The 18,141-nt window shown below is 38.7% G+C and overlaps 1 pseudogene across 1 annotated transcript in view; it reads right to left on the bottom strand.

Annotated features, from left to right (window-relative positions):
- Window positions 1–7,484: 7,484 nt before the first annotated feature.
- The window catches only part of LOC149813399 (ruBisCO large subunit-binding protein subunit alpha-like), a 43,224-nt pseudogene continuing 32,567 nt past the window's right edge, over window positions 7,485–18,141 (bottom strand). The window contains exons 7-8 of the transcript XR_016428241.1: window positions 8,101–8,549; window positions 7,485–8,020 (exon numbers count right to left, since the gene is read on the bottom strand). The product of XR_016428241.1 is annotated as a ruBisCO large subunit-binding protein subunit alpha-like (transcript). The remainder of the gene's footprint in view (window positions 8,021–8,100; window positions 8,550–18,141) is intronic.

Below are 18,141 nucleotides of genomic sequence, written 5' to 3'. Positions count from 1 at the left end.
TTGAATCTAGTTGTTTTAATGTAAAAATTAAATTTTGTTGGGTTGTCATTTTTTTTTTGGATAATCTAAGGGAACCCTCCCCGGGTCAGCACATTGATTGGCTCTGGCATGTGGGTTCGAACTTGTGGCGTCCCGTCAACTTGGTGAAATTCACAAGTCATTCCTTCAAAAAGCTGGGTTGTAAAATTTTGATGAGTTGAGTACTAATGATTTATAGGTTCATTAAAAAAAGAGTCGTTCATGTCAAAACATCTCAATTAAGCATGAGAGAGGATCAGGTCAGGGTTACCATTGGGGACCTCTTGGATGTCATTCATCAATGTGATGAACGGCATCCAAACACATGTTTTTTTTTTTACGCTCTTAGCCCAAGGTAAGTTACCTTGGTTCTGAAAAAAAAATTATGAGACCAAGGTAAGTTGCTTTATGCTTTCTATTTAACAAACAGGTAGGGGTATGCCTAACCCCAACTTTCTTTGTTGAAAAAAAAAAAATCCACCCAAAAAACTCTTTTATGATCACATCTATAATGTCGGGTTTTCTAAAATTAAGTACTTTGAACCTGTTGTGTGGATATTAGGGGTGTCAACTGGCCTGGTTTACCGGGACCTGACTTGAACTAAATCCTATAGGGTATGGGTATGGTGATAAATAATAAGACCCGAGTTTTGACCCAAAGGTCCGATTAATACATGAACCCGAGTATGGTTTGTGAAATTTTGAACTCTATAACAGAAATCAAGCCTATAATCGTGAACCAGATTTTCATGCGTTGTTTCCAACACTTGAACTTCTGATCAACAAATTTTTTAAGTATACCAAACATGTCTACTTTCGGTATAAAACAAGATAAAATTGACATGCTTAGAATCTTCTCTAAGACTATTAAAATCAAATACAGTATCATAATGCAAATCAGATTATAATACAACATGATATGCATGTAAAACAATTGATTCAAACCGTAACAGGGTTCAAGCATATCATGTTCCGTTTTAAACCAAAATCCAAACGAAGGCAACAAATCAAACAGATGCATAAAATAAAATAAGAACAATAATAAAAAAATGTTAATATTATGCAATAGGCTAAGGCATATAAAAATACTTTTCTTAGAGAAAATTCACCCTTATATACGGTGCAAAAAGGGTCTGACGTCCTTCCCTCAAGATACAATAGCCCCGACGATCTGGATCAGTGCACTTCGATGATAGATCACCCTTTAAAAACAACCTCTGTGAACGACAACTGCATAACTCTCTTTTTTTCGAGAAACACCCACAGAAAAGCAAGAGAGAGCAGGGAGAGAGAAAAATAAAGTTTTGAGAGCCATTAGCGTCTGCGTAACTGCAACCCTCTAACTATGTTTTATAATCCTTGAATGGATACTAAAAACGTAAAAGAGATTTGTTACCTGTTATGATGTAACGTGACTCGTCAACAGAACAATCTGTTATTCATTCATCTTTTTCCTTTATTTAATCAAAATAAAACAATTCATACGAAACAAAAGAACATTGGACTTAGATAATGGATATGGCTCTAAAGGGCCAATTACTCGAACCCGAACCCAAACCCAGTTCGACACGGTGCGGTGGGCAGGCACGCACATGTGTGTGTAGTAACCATTCCATCCCCTTGTTCTTTGGAACAAGTGATTGAATCACCAAGTGAGATTTAAACTCCACCACCATTTTATGATTCTTCAATATGAGACTATTTCACATCAATAAAGTTCAAAAATGTACTCCATAAAGAGAGTGGTCTGCAAATTGCTTTTTTCTTTGAATTATATAATCTTCTCTTCTTACATACAACATTCCTTCACAAATTCAAAGAATGAAAACAAGAGTAAACAAAATTGCAAGATGGAGTAATCTAAAGTAAGACATATCAAGCTTTGAGTAATGATACCTTCCGGTTTGAACCACTACCTTAGTTGGCTAACTTTACCCCAACAAGAACGAAGTGAACTAAAGTCTTGAACTTAAACTTTTGGTGTACGAGTATCCATTAGCAACAACATGATAAAGGTTCTGGTTGTAATCTTTATGGGCAGTGCGTTAACGACCATGTGCTCGAATCCTGTTTTATTAGTGACTTCAAGAATAACTCAATTTCTTAAACTGCGGCCACACAGTCACACTCACATAGGTGAGCTTCTCTAGAGATGCACTGCTAACATCTCGCCTAGAAGGCTTTAAACTCATTCAGAGTTTTCACTCTTCCTTTATTTGCAGCTACAACACCTTTCCAGAGTAATCATGGAAAAAGACACAGATGCATAGTATCACATTAAAAATGTGCTATCCAGTTCACCCTACAACTTATTATTATCCGATTGAACCTATTTTGTGGGATCTTCACTCAGATAGGTTGGGTTGCCACTATAGATGAACTATTGACGGGTTTCAGTCTCATTTTCTCTCTGAATTTCAAGACTAATGACTTATATAGTCCTTTCGTTAATGGATCAGTTGTGTTCTCCTTGGATCCAATGTAGTCCACATCAAAACTGAGACACCAATTCTCTTACCCGAACCCGAACCCGAACCCGACCTGACCTATTGCAAAATATTAACATGTCTTTATTGTTGTTCTTATTATGATGTATGCATCTGTTTGATTTGTTGCCTTCGTCTGGATTTTGGTTTAAAACAGAACATGACATGCTTGAACCCTGTTCCAGTTTTAATCAATTGTTTTACATGCATATCATGTTGTATTGTAATCTGATTTGCATTATGATACTGTATTTGATTCTAACAGTCTTAGAGAAGATTTATGCATGTCGATCTCATACAGTTTTATACCGAAAGTAGACATGTCTGGCATGCCTGAAAAATTTGTCGGTCAGAATTTCAAGCGTTGGCAACAATGTATGAAAATCTGGTTTAGGACTATATGCTTGATTTATGTTCTAGAGTTCGAATGCCCTTCGGTTTCTGATACTGATCCTGATCCCGCCACTGTTACTGCAGCAATAGAGTGAAAAGAGAAGGATGGTATATGTCGTTGTTACATTTTGTTGGCTTTGTCCAACACTTTGTTTGACATATACAGTTTCTCCTCTACCACTACTACCCGAACCTGAACCCGATTCGACGGGCGGGAACATGCATGTATGTGGTAACCATTCTATTCCCTTGTTCTTTGGAACAAGTGATTGAATCACAAGTGAGATATAAACCCACCACCATGTTGTGATTCTTCAATATGAAACTATTCTACATCATCAAAGTCCATACTCCATAAAGACAATGGTCCTCAAATTGCTTTCTTCTTTGAATTATATACTCTTCTCTTCTTACATTCAACACAAGTTTCTTGCAACTTCTTGATAATTTGAGGTTGGGTGATGCTCGAATGAACAAATTGAAAAGTGGGTATGGCTCCATATTGGTGGTAGAATGCCATAGATTGATTGGGTTCGAGATTCCAAAGAGTTGATTTGTAGATTGATTTTGTTGAATATGGGAGCCGAAAAGCTGAGGGAAGGGAAGCATGAAGGCGTGCTTCTGCTTTCTTTCTTCTACCCTCATGGCACCTTCAAAGAGTTAAAAAAGAAAAAGAAAAAAAGAGAGTTTTCTTTATCGTTGGAGGCGCGTTTGACATTTGGGATATAGGATGACCTTTTTCTCCATTTGCTTCCGATTAAAATTCTTGTTTGGTAGTCTCAAACAACGTCACAAATTGAAAAGGCTTTGAAGTTTTTTGTTTTTTTGTCATGTGAGGTTCGAGATGGCTCTTCCACTGTGTTTTGGTCTGACCCGTGGGCTGCTCTTCTTAATTTCTGTTCAGGAAAAATCGAGCCTCTCCAATGTTCTGATGGGGTGCCCATCTTTGCAAACAGCCCTTTCCAACGCTGCAAGGGATATGCCCTAACGTCATCTCGTTTCAGGTTTCTGTTGGGGAGAAGGGCTTTAAGTTTGTGGCTAAAGTGAGATAAGGAATTGGATTCGTACTGAGGGGTCCCCCAATGACTGGTTCAGCTTGGTTTGGGCGAGAAGAGTGCCACCATGGGTGGTGTACCTTGCGTGTTGGGGACAGACTTCAAACTCAAGACCGATTGAAAGGTTTTGGTGTGGCGTTACCTAATGGGCGCCCCCTTGTGTTTTACTCAAGAAGAGTGTAGCTACCATATTTTAATTGGCTACAAGGTTCTCAAAATATATGGAAAGGTATTTGTTCCAAATTTGGTGTCAAGCGATCCCCGTTCTTAAATCTTATTGCTGAAATTAAATGGTGGATGTTGGTTCAGTTTAGTAACTCTTGCTGGGGATATCACTTTTGGCAACATTGTTTGTGTGGTCATGTACTTTTGATTATATTATTTAATAGAAATCCGGGGAATACCCAGAGTCTTTGAAAAAAAAAAAAAGTCACAAATCTCGCTCTCGTTTTTTCAATAATGTCAGCAAGTAGGGTTTTACGCTAATGAACTGGGTCAGCTGAGTGAGTTTTCTCCGGTTATCCAAAAAAAGGAAAAGAAAAAACTTTTGCAATAAATAGGCTATCGGTCTTTTCTGGTAATTTGCCACATAGGAGTTGCCACTGTCAACGGGTCCGCATTGTCTCAGTATCTGACCCAACTGGAACACATGGGTGCATTTGCATCACAGGACAAATGTCGTACGGACAGGACGCGTGGCATTTTTCTTGGACATGTGGGGGTTCGACTGGCATGTCCCGCCAAATAACACTGCATGGGACGCAATGAGTCCTGTGCAGCACGTGTTGTCCTGCTGTGTTATCAAACGTGGTAGGCATTGCATTCAGGATCCTTTTTGCGGGGGGCCACTTTGTCCCCAGCGCAGGTTCGTACCGCGATGCAAACACGACCTAGATATTTAGGTATAAAAATATTGACCCGAATGTTATGCGGTCCAACCTGAACGGAACGAGTAACAAGTGGATCCCTCGCGCTTGTTATGTGGGCCAAGTTTGAGATTCCATTTTCTAAACCCGGCATAACCCGCGCTCATGTTACTAGGGTTTGGTGATAAAAAAAGAAGGTTCAATTAGAAACTGGGGTCAGACTCAAGGATCCGCTTAGTAAATGGAGCCGGGTATGGTTTGTGAAATTTCATACCAAATCTGAGTCTGACCCGAGTTCTGATTAAGACCCATAATTTTTAGTATAAAAAAAATTATTTTACTGAGTATGGACTGGATCTGGTTCATTAAACCAAAAATACACAGTGCACTTCAGATTGCTAGGTTGTCATTGCGGCCTTACTTATCTTCTGACAACTTGGCTTTAACGATATCTTTTTATATTTACACGGAGGAACCATCACCAGGACATCCCCTATCTATCTTTCGATATGGAGGGCTTACGATTCACCTTGCCACTCCTTATAGGATCCCATTGTTTTTTTTTATAATGGACCCACGTCTGGACCTGGGTCTGGCACCACAAAAACATATCAGGGTTTGGACTTTCCTGTGCAGAACCAGATCTGACCCGTTGACAACCCTATGCACTCTAGCTAGGTGTGTTCCTTGCCTTGAGGCCTAAGCTGGGGGTTATATTTGGTGGGCAGGGTGTCCTCTTGGGGGTCTTACACAGAGGTTCTTTTAGAGTAAGACCTGGTAAATGATGTAGCATCCCTTGCCAAAAGGTCGAAGCTGGGTGCACTCTCCGATGGGCAGGGTCCCTCAAGGGTTTTACTAACCCAGGCCAGCCAAAGAAAAAAAAAAACGATAATTCCTACCAATGACCAAAAAATCAATGGTTTTCTCTCCCATTATCCAAAAAAGAAAAAACATGGTCTCTTCACGTTAATACTCAAAGGACCTGGGCAAATAAGTTAAAGTTACCAAGTCTTGCAAGTCACAAACGAAACCCACTGGAAACCTTTTTACATACTTATGTTTTATTTCAACTCAGGCCGAATATTTTCTGTCAAAACGTAGCAAGTCTTGTGAGCCATGAATGAAACCCATTGGAGATCCTTTTACATTCCAACTCATGCTTAGTTTGAGAGGCCAAATATTTCTATGAAATTTCAGTCATTATATACGAAGTCCCATGAAAAAAAGAAAAGAAAATGTTTCTCCTGAATCATCATGGTTTCAGTAGGAATCTAGATTTCAAGTGATTCGTAGGGTTCTCAACAAGGACACTAACCTCTCACCCTAAAGCAAATATCGATATAGCACCAGATCAAACTGCCACAAAAGCTACTGGTCGAATAGGGATGCAAACGGTTTGGATTGGGACTGGATGTAATAATACCATATTCGACTATTCGTGTTTATGCTTACCAAATGCAACTATATGGAATGAAATTCGGTCGAACATCAGATAAAATCTGAAAATGACTTGCTTTCATAAATACCTCACAATTGGCTGAAATACTCATGTCTAAAGTTTTGATTCTTGACTTTTTAAGACATTTTTTTCTTTTGCAAATATTGCACTATGTTTGCAAATAATTTTTGTGAATGTCTGCAAAATATGGGAAGCTCCTTTTACTAGAAAACATTGCACCTCCTTTAGTAAAAGGTCCACAAACATGGCATGACATTAGAAAATCATGTTTGTGAATGCCTCTAAAATGTATGAACCTCCTTTTACTAAGAGGTGCGAAGACATTCGTATACGAAGGCTATAATATCTGCAAATATAAGAGTGTTTAATAAAAGGAGGTCCGCAAATATAATACTGACATTCGTAAATCATGAATGTCCAAAAAATATGAAAACAACATTTTACGATGTGATTTTTTTTAATAAAAAAGAGTTTACACATTTTGAAAACATTCATAAAAATGATTTGCAAACATAATGCTATAGTTGCGAGAGCAAAAATATCTTAAAAAAACGAGAATCAAAATTTTAGACACGAGGATTTGGGAGAATTGTGAGGCATTTCCGGAAACATACTATTTACATGACCAGTGCGGTCATGTTTCAAAATCTGATTCATCGACATAAGTTAAACCAGAGAAGAAACGTCACTGTCAAGTGTCAAGGTCTTTTCAGCAAGAAAATTTTAGCTATAAATTAATACCTTGTTTTTTTATTCCAAAAGAGGTGTCAAGATCTCAATACATTTAGAAAAACAGAAAAAAGGAAACCAAAGAATAAAAGTAAAGAACCATTACAAGTGTCAAAAGCCATATTAATATTATGTTAGTCACCACATATCAGAAATGGTGACACGAGAAAAATCTCGCGACAGATTGAATCATTTCTTTAAAAATTACAAAAGATTAAAAATAGAAACAAAATATAAAAACAAAAGTAAAGAAGCATTAACTGAAGGCCATCTTAAAATTGCACTTTGAGCCATAAAATACCACAAAAGGTGATGATGAATTGAATGAATCTATTGCAGTCTTCCACTGTCTAAATTTATAACGACAAACCAAACAGATATGGTGATGTTGTGACACAAGGTTACGCCCTAGTCATAATATGGGTAGTGTTGGTGACAGGTGACGCTTATTCAATGTTCAATCATAGGAACAAATTATGGAGAACCGAATCATTTAACTGCACACAAGAATTGTCCAAATTGTAGGAGCGTTGCCTTTTGGCTGAAATTTTCATTTTGCAGCAAAACTGCAATAACTATAAAATCCCAATAGGGGAACTACAAACTCCAGCTTGCCCAGCAACTACAACAAAGATGGGTGTCACTGATTCGCTTCATCTATAGCCCTCTCAATCTCCTATTAGTCTCTCTACCTGCCTAGTTAACTAAGCAACATGTACCTTTAATTTACACGGCTAGACCTTGCGGTGCAGCGGGTGCTGGTGTCTTGACCTTTGGCTTCTCGACAACAATGGCTTGTGTGGTAAGAACCATGCCGGCCACAGACGCTGCATTTTGCAATGCACAGCATGTGACTTTTGCTGGATCGATGACTCCTGCTTCGACGAGGTTCTCATACCTATCAGTCATGGCATTGTAGCCAACCTCCCACTCTCCTCCCCTTATCTTCTCAACCACAACTTCCCCTTCCACTCCGGCATTGTGCGCTATCAGTGCCGCCGGTGCCACCAGTGCCTGAAAAAGTTGCCATTCATGGCTTAGAATAACAGACCAATGAAATATTGCCTACTGGTATCAGGAGGATGGTGTTGTACCTTCTGCACAATGTCGGCACCAAGCCACTCATCTGCATCCTCCATTTTCTACTTGATGGCTGGAGCACAAGATGAAAGGTGAACAAAAGCAGTGCCTCCACCAGGGACGATTCCCTCCTCGATTGCAGCAAAGGTTGCATTCTTGGCATCCTCAATCCTGAGCTTTCGGTCCTCCAGCACTGCTTGAGTTGCAGCACCTACCTTGATGATAGCAACACCACCAGAAAGCTTGGCAATTCTTTCAGCCAGCTTCTCAGTGTCATAGATCGAGTCAGTTTCTGCCAACTCTTTCTTGATTTGAGCAATCCTTGCTTTCTCATCTTTGCTAGCAGCATCAGCAATTATGGTTGTAGAGTCCTTGGTGACAGTCACCTTTCTTGTTATACCCAGCTGCTCAACTGTGGCATTCTCCACAAGTAGACCCAGATCGCTAGCTAGGTACTCAGCACCTAAAAGAGAAGAAAGAAGAAAAACAATAGGAAGGTGTCACGCAGTACCTAAAACACGGAAAGGAAATAATAAAGGGTGCAGTTCTTATCTTCATCTTTCCAGACATGGAACGTTATGATAAAGTATAATAATGAATTAACCAAACTGGAGGAATGCAGGCATCTAAGTTTTGCTAGTATACCGAAAGCTTGACTACAAACATATTGATATACCATATATGCAAATTAGTAGGATGCCTGTAACGATGCTTTATAAAACCTCAAAGTTGCTAACCACCAACAAAATTAGTATTGCCCACATTCATTTTGCATTTATTTAATCAATAGGTACATTGATAAAATAAAAGCTCATTGTGCTTTTAACTCGTCACAGTTCAATAATGATGACATTGTTTGGTAATGATGATGATGATCAGAAAATCATCTAATACAATTTAACCAACAAAACAAATTATGGAGTCGTGAGATGAGCATATCGGATTTTGCAAGGCAAGCAAATGTAACTTGGTGAAAACAATTCAATTCTTTTAAGCATCAATAATTCCAGAAGTGAATCAATGGATCTCATCTTAATATGGCCAATTTGATGGGATAAGGATCAACAGTGATGATGATCATCACATTGGACAAAAGTAAGCTAGTGATTATCACAAGCCATATTAAATTACGGAGACTGAAATGTCTTCAAAGAGACCATGTGCACAAAAGCACTAAGTCACAAGAAGAACATTTAAAACAAGTGTGCTCAAAGGCACAACACATACAAGAGATTACAAATGCACAAAGGCATAAAAAATAAAAGGAAATCTTTATTGAATAGGAAGAAAGCTTTTGCTAAAAAACTTTTGAAATACAAAGGGGTTGAACCTGTGGAGACCTTGGAGGGGCTCCACATATAGACGTTGGACACAATTGTGACAGTTGGAGGGGCCCAACGTCTATTATGTGGCCCCCCCAAAGGCTAGAAATAAAGTAAAAAAAAACAAAAAGAAAAAAAAAACAAATACAATCATAATCATATTCAAAGTGAATATGTATAAAAGAAAAATGGCAGTTTTACCCTTATCGGGTATATATATATATATATATATATAATTTAAATTTTAACATCCCTTCAAACTTATGGTGTGATGACCGAAAGTTTGTCAAGAAGAAAATTGAATCGTATATCATATTTTGATAGTTAGGTCTAATCTCACTTAAATAGAGAGATTACACCAAGGTTGCCAAACTAGGAAGTGAAAGCGGGAAACGATACGGGAAGCGAAAGCGAGAAGCGAGGTATTTTAAAATTTATACGAAGCGGGAAGCGAAGTTTCAATTTAAAAGCAAAATATGAATAAAAAATGAAGCAATATGGAATCAAACAAGAAACAAATAAAAACTAAAATAAAATTGATCATTTTTATATTTCATGATTTTTCTGTAAAAGAGTTAAATTTTTTGTTAAAATCTAACAATGATGGTTACCAATTTAAAGAAAGTACATGGAAAGTGAGTGAAAGCATGAGAAAAAATATATGAAAAAGATGAAAAGAAACGTGAGAAAAGTATATAGTATGCATAGGCCATGTGTATGAGAAGCATAGAAGAAGCGTGGGGGAATCAAGCTTCCCATGAAGTTTAGGAAGCGGGGAGTATCGCGCTTTCGAAGCGAGTTTCCGGGAAGCGAGCTTCCCACCTACCTAAGAAGCTTCCGCTAACTCTGGATTAAACACACCTTATTTACAATAATGCCCCTGTCACATATGAGTAGTTACTAAACTACCCATATGTGACGACTACTTCTTAACACTCCACCTCAAGCTGGAGCATATATATCAATAATGCTCAGCTTGTCACAACATTTCAAAAAATTTGAACTCACTAAAGGTTTTGTGAAGACATCAACAATTTGATTTTCTGAAGATATGTGCTTGGTGCAAATGTACCCAGTCTGAACCAGATCACGTGTATAGTGACAATCCACCTCAATATGCTTTGTCCGTTCATGAAATACTGGGTTATTAGCAATATAGGTGGCATCTCTATTATCAAATATCATCTCCATAGGTAATGAGACTTTCACTTGAAGATCAGTCAACACAGATTTAACCCACATCATCTCAGCAGCAGTTTGAGCCATAGCCCGATATTCTGACTCAGCGCTTGACCTGACAATAACAATTTGTTTCTTGCTTCTCCAAGTAACCAGATTCCCTCCAACAAACACACAGAATCCAGTTGTGGACTTTCTGTCAACAATCGACCCTGCATAATCTGCATCTGAATAGGCAGTAACATCTAAAGACAGGTTTTGTTTAAACCATAGTCCTTTACCAGGGGAGAACTTTAGATACTTGCGAATCATTATAGCAGGATTTCAGTGAGTCTTTGTAGGTTTGTCCATAAATTGACTTATCTTGCTCACTGCGAAAGATATGCTAGGTCTGGTCACAGTCACGTATAATAGCTTGCCAACCAAGGAGCGATAATGGCTACAGTCCACGTACTCGAATTTTTCATCAAACAGATGAGACTTGGGATCCATAGGAATCTTTGCAGGTTTAGCACCTAACATCCATGTTTCCTTTAGCAGGTCCAAGACATATTTCCGCTGTGACAGAACTAGTCCATCTTTACTCCTTGCAACCTCTATTCCTAATAAATATCTGAGTGGTCCCAGATCCTTAGTCACAAAGTGTTTATGAAGATGGAGCTTTGTGTCAGAAATATCTTTTTCGCTGCTTCTTGTGACTATAATGTCATCAACATATACTATCATGACCACAATCCCTGTGCCGGTCTTTTTAATAAAAATAGAGTGATCTGAGGCAGAGCAAACAAGCCCAAATGCTGACATGACCTCAGTCAGCTTGGATAACCATGCACGGGGACTCTGCTTGAGACCATAGATTGCCTTGTTCAACTTGCACACCTTCAAACACTCCCTCAGAACTTCAAACCCTAGAGTTTGCTGCATGTAAACTGTCTCCTTCAGGTCTCCATAGAGAAAGGCATTTTTCACATCAAGCTGACATAGAGACCAACCATGGTGTACTGTGACGGACAAAACAAGACAAATAGTCCCAAAGCGAGCGACAGGAGAGAATGTTTCAAAGAAATCCACCCCATAAGTTTGAGTGTAGCCTTTCGCAACCAGGCGAGCTTTAAACCTTTCAATCGATCCATCTGAGTTATACTTAATAGTATAGACCCATTTACAACCAACAATATCAGCCTCAGGTGAAGGATCAACTAAGTCCCATGTTCTTCGAGAAAGTAGTGCATCCATTTCATCTTGCATGGCCTTCGCCCATTTGGGGTCTAGAAGAGCGTGATGGTGATTGAGAGGAACTGAGGTAGCAGATAATGCTAATACAAAATTCTTCATATTTTCCCCAAGTCTGGCCTCGGAAACAAACTGAGAAATAGGATGAAGTGTACATTGCCTTTTTCCTTTCCGAAGAGCAATAGGTAAATCACCATTAACAAGAGAATCGTCAGTAGGGTCAGGAACACTCACCTCTGGAGAAGCTGATGGCACAGGCATAGAGTTGGGTGGAGCTCGATGTGTGTACACCACAGAAGGATTTTTGTAACGAGACAGAGTCGAGCCGGGAACAAGAGGCTCAAGACGAACAAACTCTAATGGAAAAAGAGGAACAGGAAGAGGGAATGAATCGCATTGACTAGCATGTATTCTTGGAGAAGTACTCGAAAAATATGGGATAGACTCAAAAAATGAAACATCCGCACTGACATATTCTCTCTGGGATATGGGATCATAACAACGATATCCTTTTTGGTGCTTAGGATACCCAACAAAAACACATTTTATAGATTGGGGTGACAATTTTGTAATGAAATATGCGGAAAAGAGTGCACTAAGCACTTACAACATCCACTAATGAACAAACAAAAGAGGGCTAATACCCAAACCCACAAGAGACAACACAACATAAAAAATATAAATGTCTCTTATTGAAAGAGAGAGAGCTCTCAAGAGTTAAGAATACAAGAGGGGTTCACCCCTATTTATACACAAAAGAAGGAGAGGGGGAATGGCCAAGAGGCCTTAAAAGGAGAGCCACCTAGGGGCTCCCCATGTAGTCGTTGGGAGCCCCCAACGGTCACAAATGTGACCGTTGGGGGCCCCATCGACTACATGGTGGGGCCCCTTTTGTGTGAGCAAAAAAACAAAAAAGAAAAAAATATAGTTTACAAAAATAAAGAGAAAAATAAAATAAGAAAAACAAGTACCCCTATCGGGTACTTGTGAAATGACTAAAATACCCCTATCGGGTATTACACACACACACACACACACACACATATATATATATATATATATATATATATATATATATATATATATATATATATATATATATGTATTGCATGTATTTTAACACCCTCCCTCAAGCTTTACGGGGATATAACCGAAAGCTTGTTAAGGAGAAACAAAAAACGAGGAGCCGCAAGAGCCTTAGTGAAGAAGTCCGCCAACTGGTATTCTGATGTGACGTAAGGTAGTGCTATGATTCCTCTTAGGTATTCATCACGAACGTAATGGCAGTCCATCTCAATATGCTTAGTACGTTCATGGAAGGTGTGATTGCTTGCAATATAGATTGCGCTTTTGTTGTCGCAACACATCTTTGAAGGAGTAGAGATGACAATGCTCGTATCACTGAGGAGGCTTCTTAGCCACACAAGTTCCATGGTTGTAGAGGCCATAGCACGATATTTTGCTTCCGTCGAGGACAATGATACTTTGTGTTGCTTCTTGCATCTCCAAGAAATCATAGAATCACCTAAGAAAACACAAAATCCGGTAGTTCAGACTCGGTCATTGGGATTTCCTCCCCAATCTGCATCAGTATAAGCAATCAAATCAAGTGACGAGGCAGAAGAAAGAAAAACTCCCTTAGTTATGGTATTTTTGATATATCTGACGATCCTTAAGACTGCACTCATGTGCACGGTTGTAGGTGCATGTTGAAACTGACTGACAGAGTGGACGGCATGAGCAATGTCTGGCCGTGTGATGGATAAGTAGGTTAGAGACCCAATAAGTTGCCGGTAGGGAGTAGGATCCTCGAGAGGTGTTCCATCTTCCAACCTTAATTTTGCATTGATGACTTCTGGGGTTTCTGAAACCAAGGTCAGACATATCAAAATTTTCTTTCAAAACCTTTTTAATATCATTAATGCCTTACTCATCACTTCCTGTGATAATCATATCATCAACACAAAGAAAACCCTGCACTTTTCACAAACAAAGCAGTGTCAGTATAACATGAACGAAAATTCAAACTTGTCATTACATTACTAAATCTATCATGCCAAGCCTTTGGGGCTTGTTTTAAACCATATAATGCCTTTTTAAGTTTAAGAATCTTATTTTTACCAATACATACTCCTGGTGGGGGATCCATGTAAACTTCTTCATTTAATTCGCCATTTAGAAATGCATTCTTAACATCGAGTTGATAGATAGGCCATTTTTTCACTGACGCAATAGCAATAAGAGTCCTAACACTAGTCATTCTAGCAATAGGTGCGAAGGTTTCTTCATAATCTATACCATATTCCTGAGCATATCCTTTAGCTACTAACCGTGCTTTATAACGTTCTAATGAACCATCACTCTTGGTTTTAATTTTGAAGACCCATCTACATCCTATTGATTTCTTTCCTGTGGGTAACGAAGTTATTTCCCAAGTTTTTGCTTTTTCAAGGGCACTAAGCTCTAAGTTCATGGCTTCAACCCATTGGGGAATATCTTTGGCCTCATTATAGTGTGAAGGTTCATGAAATGAATGCAACGCAATTAGACATGCTCTATATCTAGGTGTTAGGGACTCATAGGAAACAAACCTATTAGGAGGATTGGAGATCCGACTGGATCTCCTTAAAGAGGTTTCTTCTATGTTGGATCCTTGAGAGTATTTTTCTAAGGCGCTCAACTGAGTTTGTTGACCACGCCTAACATATGTTTGGATTGGTCTATTATTCTCATCTATAACATTATCAAGAGGAATTTCCTCTAGGTCATTCAAAGACTCATTAGAGATTTCCTCTTCTTGATGAGTCTATCTTCTTGAGATAGAAGATCAAATAAAAAAGTATATTCACTTTCGTCAATATCTTTAGTTTTCACAAAACCATTTTCATTTTCCAAAAAAGTAACATCTTTGGATACATAGAGTTTGTTATTTTTCACGTCAAAACATCTAAAACCCTTTTGATTTTCTCCATAACCCAAGAAAACACATTCAATAGCTTTAGGAGATAATTTGTCTCGTTTATGAGTAAGGACAAAACATTTACATCCAAAAACGCTTAATCTATTGAAGTCGGGTGTTCTTTCAAATAGTTTTTCGTATGGAGATGTATTTTGTAAGGATGAAGATATCATTCTATTTATTAAGTAAGTTTGAGGTTAAGGCAGCTTCGGCCCAAAAATTCTTTGGAATTTCTTTGGAAATAAGGAGTGCCCTAGTGGTTTCCATGATGTGTCTATGCTTTCTTTCGGCCAAGCCGTTTTGTTGGGGAGTCATAGGACACGATCTTTGATGACAAATTCCATTTACTTCTAAATAGTTTTGAAATTCATTTGATAAATATTCTCCACCCGAATCAGATCTAAGAGTAGAGATATTACTTGAAAATTGATTTTTAACTATCATATGAAATTTTTTGAAAAAATCAAAGACTTCGGATTTTAAATTGAGAAAGTAGATCCATACATACCTAGTGTAGTCATCGATAAAAGTGACGTAATAGGAGTACCCTCCTTTAGACATGACGGGAGAAGGACCCCAAACATCCGAATGGACTAACTCAAAAGGTCTTTTGGACACAAAAGTTCGGTTTGGAAAAGGGGTAGATTTCATTTTGCCAAAAATACAATTCTTGCAAACAAAATGTTTCTCATTACAAAATTTCTTTCCAAATGGAAAGGAGTACATTTTTGAGAAACTTGGATGTCCAAGTCTTTGATGCCAAATATCAATATTTTTATCTTGGACATGGTTACAAAAAGAGTTAGTGGGGAGTTTCAAGTTGCTCATGTAATAGAGATCTCCTCTTTTATGACCTTGCCCAATCAGCTTCCCGGACCGGAGATCCTGTATAGAGCAATCCTTAGTTGAGAAGGAGATTTTACATCCATGATCACATATTTGAGCAACAGAGAGGAGATTTAAATTAAGTTGAGGTACAACTCTCACGTTTGGCACAAAGAAATCTTTTGAAAAGTTTAAGGTTCCAAAACTTTTAACTTGTAAAGATGTACCATCGGCAGTTGAAACATAGGAGTTTTTATAATTATTACATAAATCGGAAAGCTCATTTTCAAGGGGGGTCATATGAAAGGAACCTCCAGAGTCAAGGATCCAAGACGACATACCTGGAGGAGAGGAGGAGGCTACGGCGGCACCCGAAGTTGATGGAATCTTGAGTAGAGTTTGTAGTGCTTCCGATAGTTGAGCAAGAGAAAAAGAGTCCTTTCCTTTGTTTGCTTCCTCTTTCTTTTGAGTAGCTTCTTCAACGGAAGCAACCTTATTTCTTGGTGCTTCATTCAACTTAGGGCAATTAGGTCTTATATGACCCGGTTCTTGACAATGATGGCAAATGGCTTTTCTATAGTTGCCATTATAGTTATTTTGCTTTCCAAAATGTAGAGGTTTGTAGGTTTTCATATGGTTGCCGGGTTTTGATACGGCCAAGACATCATCTCCTTCTTTAATCATGCCAAGACGGGTTTCTTCTTGGCATATTTCGGCTATGACATCTTCCAAGGGAAGAGGCTTTGATCTATGTAGGAGGGAGGATCTAACTTGTTCATATTCGGGCCTAAGCCCATGTAAAAATTGGAAAAAGTGTTCTTTTTCCATTTGTTCTCTCCTTAATTCCACATCTATACTAGAAACCCATTTTGGTTCTAGTAAGGATAGCTCATCCCATAGAGGTGTAATGAAGTAAGCGGAAGAAACCAAGAATGCTAAAGCATTCACAATGTCCCACACGGACAAGTGCAACAAGCACAAGAGAGGAAATCCACTAAGGGATATACAAAGGGCCTTATAAAAAGGCTACACACATGAAAAATAATATCACTATTATTGAAGAGGAGCTCTCAAGAGCAATACAACATACATGGGGGGTTCCCCCTATTTATAAGAAAAGGAGACCAAAGGGGCTCCCAATAGAGTCGTTGGGAGCCCCCAACGGTCACATATGTGACCGTTGGGGGCCCCAACGACTCCATTGTGGGGCCCCTTTTCGGTATCCAAAAAATACATTTTAAAAAATAAAAAGAAAAATAAAAAACAGTAAAATAAGAGAAACAAAATAAGTACCCCTATGGGGTACTTTGTGAAATGACCATAATACCCCTATCGGGTATTATGGTATTATTACATATGTTTTAACACCCCCCCTCAAACTTTACGGGGGAATGACCGAAAGTTTGCCAAGAAGAAACAAGAAGCGAGGAGCAGGCAGGGCTTTGGTAAAGAAATCTGCAAGTTGATATTCTGAAGTGACATATGGCAGTGTAACTGTCCCACGAAGATATTCATCACGTACATAATGACAGTCCATCTCAATATGTTTAGTCCTTTCATGAAAGGTGTGGTTGCTGGCAATATAGATGGCACTTTTGTTGTCGCAACAAAGCTTCGAAGCACCGGTAATTTCGACTCCCATATCTTGAAGAAGACTTCGAAGCCACACAAGCTCCATTGTAGTGGTTGCCATAGCCCTGTATTCTGCTTCAGTAGAAGACAACGAGACTTTCTGCTGTTTCTTGCACCTCCAAGCAATTAGCGAATCTCCTAGAAAAACACAAAAGCCAGTAGTTGAGATTCAATCATTTGGGTTTCCTCCCCAGTCAGCATCAGTATAAGCCAGTAAGTCTAAGGAAGAGATTGAGGATAGGAATAGCCCTTTAATCAAAGTATTTTTGATGTATCGAATGATCCGGAGCACAGCACTCATGCACAGATGTAGGAGCATGCTGAAATTGACTTGCAGAGTGCACAGCATGAGCAATATCCGGCCTGGTGATAGTCAGATAGGTGAGGGAGCCTATGAGTTGCCTGTAGGGCGTAGGATCATCCAGCAGAACTCCATCCTCCAGTCGTAATTTAGCATTGATAACCTCGAGAGTCTCCACCTTTTTGTTATCTGAAATCCCAGATTTGGAACATATGTCTGCAGCAAGCTTCATCTGTGACAGTATATACCCTCGAGGAGAGTATGCTACTTCTATACCAAGAAAGTACCTGAGAAAACCCAGATCAGACATATCAAAATTATGTTTTAACATATTTTTAACATTAAGAATACCACTTTCATCATTGCCAGTGGTGATCATATCATCAACATAAAGCAGAAGGATGATGATACTATTACCTGCACGTTTAACAAAGAGAGCAGTGTCAGTATAACATGAACGAAATCCCAATTTTAACATGATAGCACTAAATCTATCATACCAAGCCTTAGGGGCTTGTTTAAGACCATATAAAGCTTTTAATAACCGAAGAGTTTGACCTTGGTTAACATTAATTTCCGGCGGAGGGTCCATATATACTTCTTC

Source organism: Nuphar pumila, chromosome 16 (assembly GCF_984573655.1).
Source record: "Nuphar pumila chromosome 16, dmNupPumi1.hap1.1, whole genome shotgun sequence".
NCBI classification, from domain to species: domain Eukaryota; kingdom Viridiplantae; phylum Streptophyta; class Magnoliopsida; order Nymphaeales; family Nymphaeaceae; genus Nuphar; species Nuphar pumila.
The sequence above is the reverse complement of the archived record's forward strand: the minus strand, read 5'-3'. Positions and strand labels throughout refer to the sequence as shown.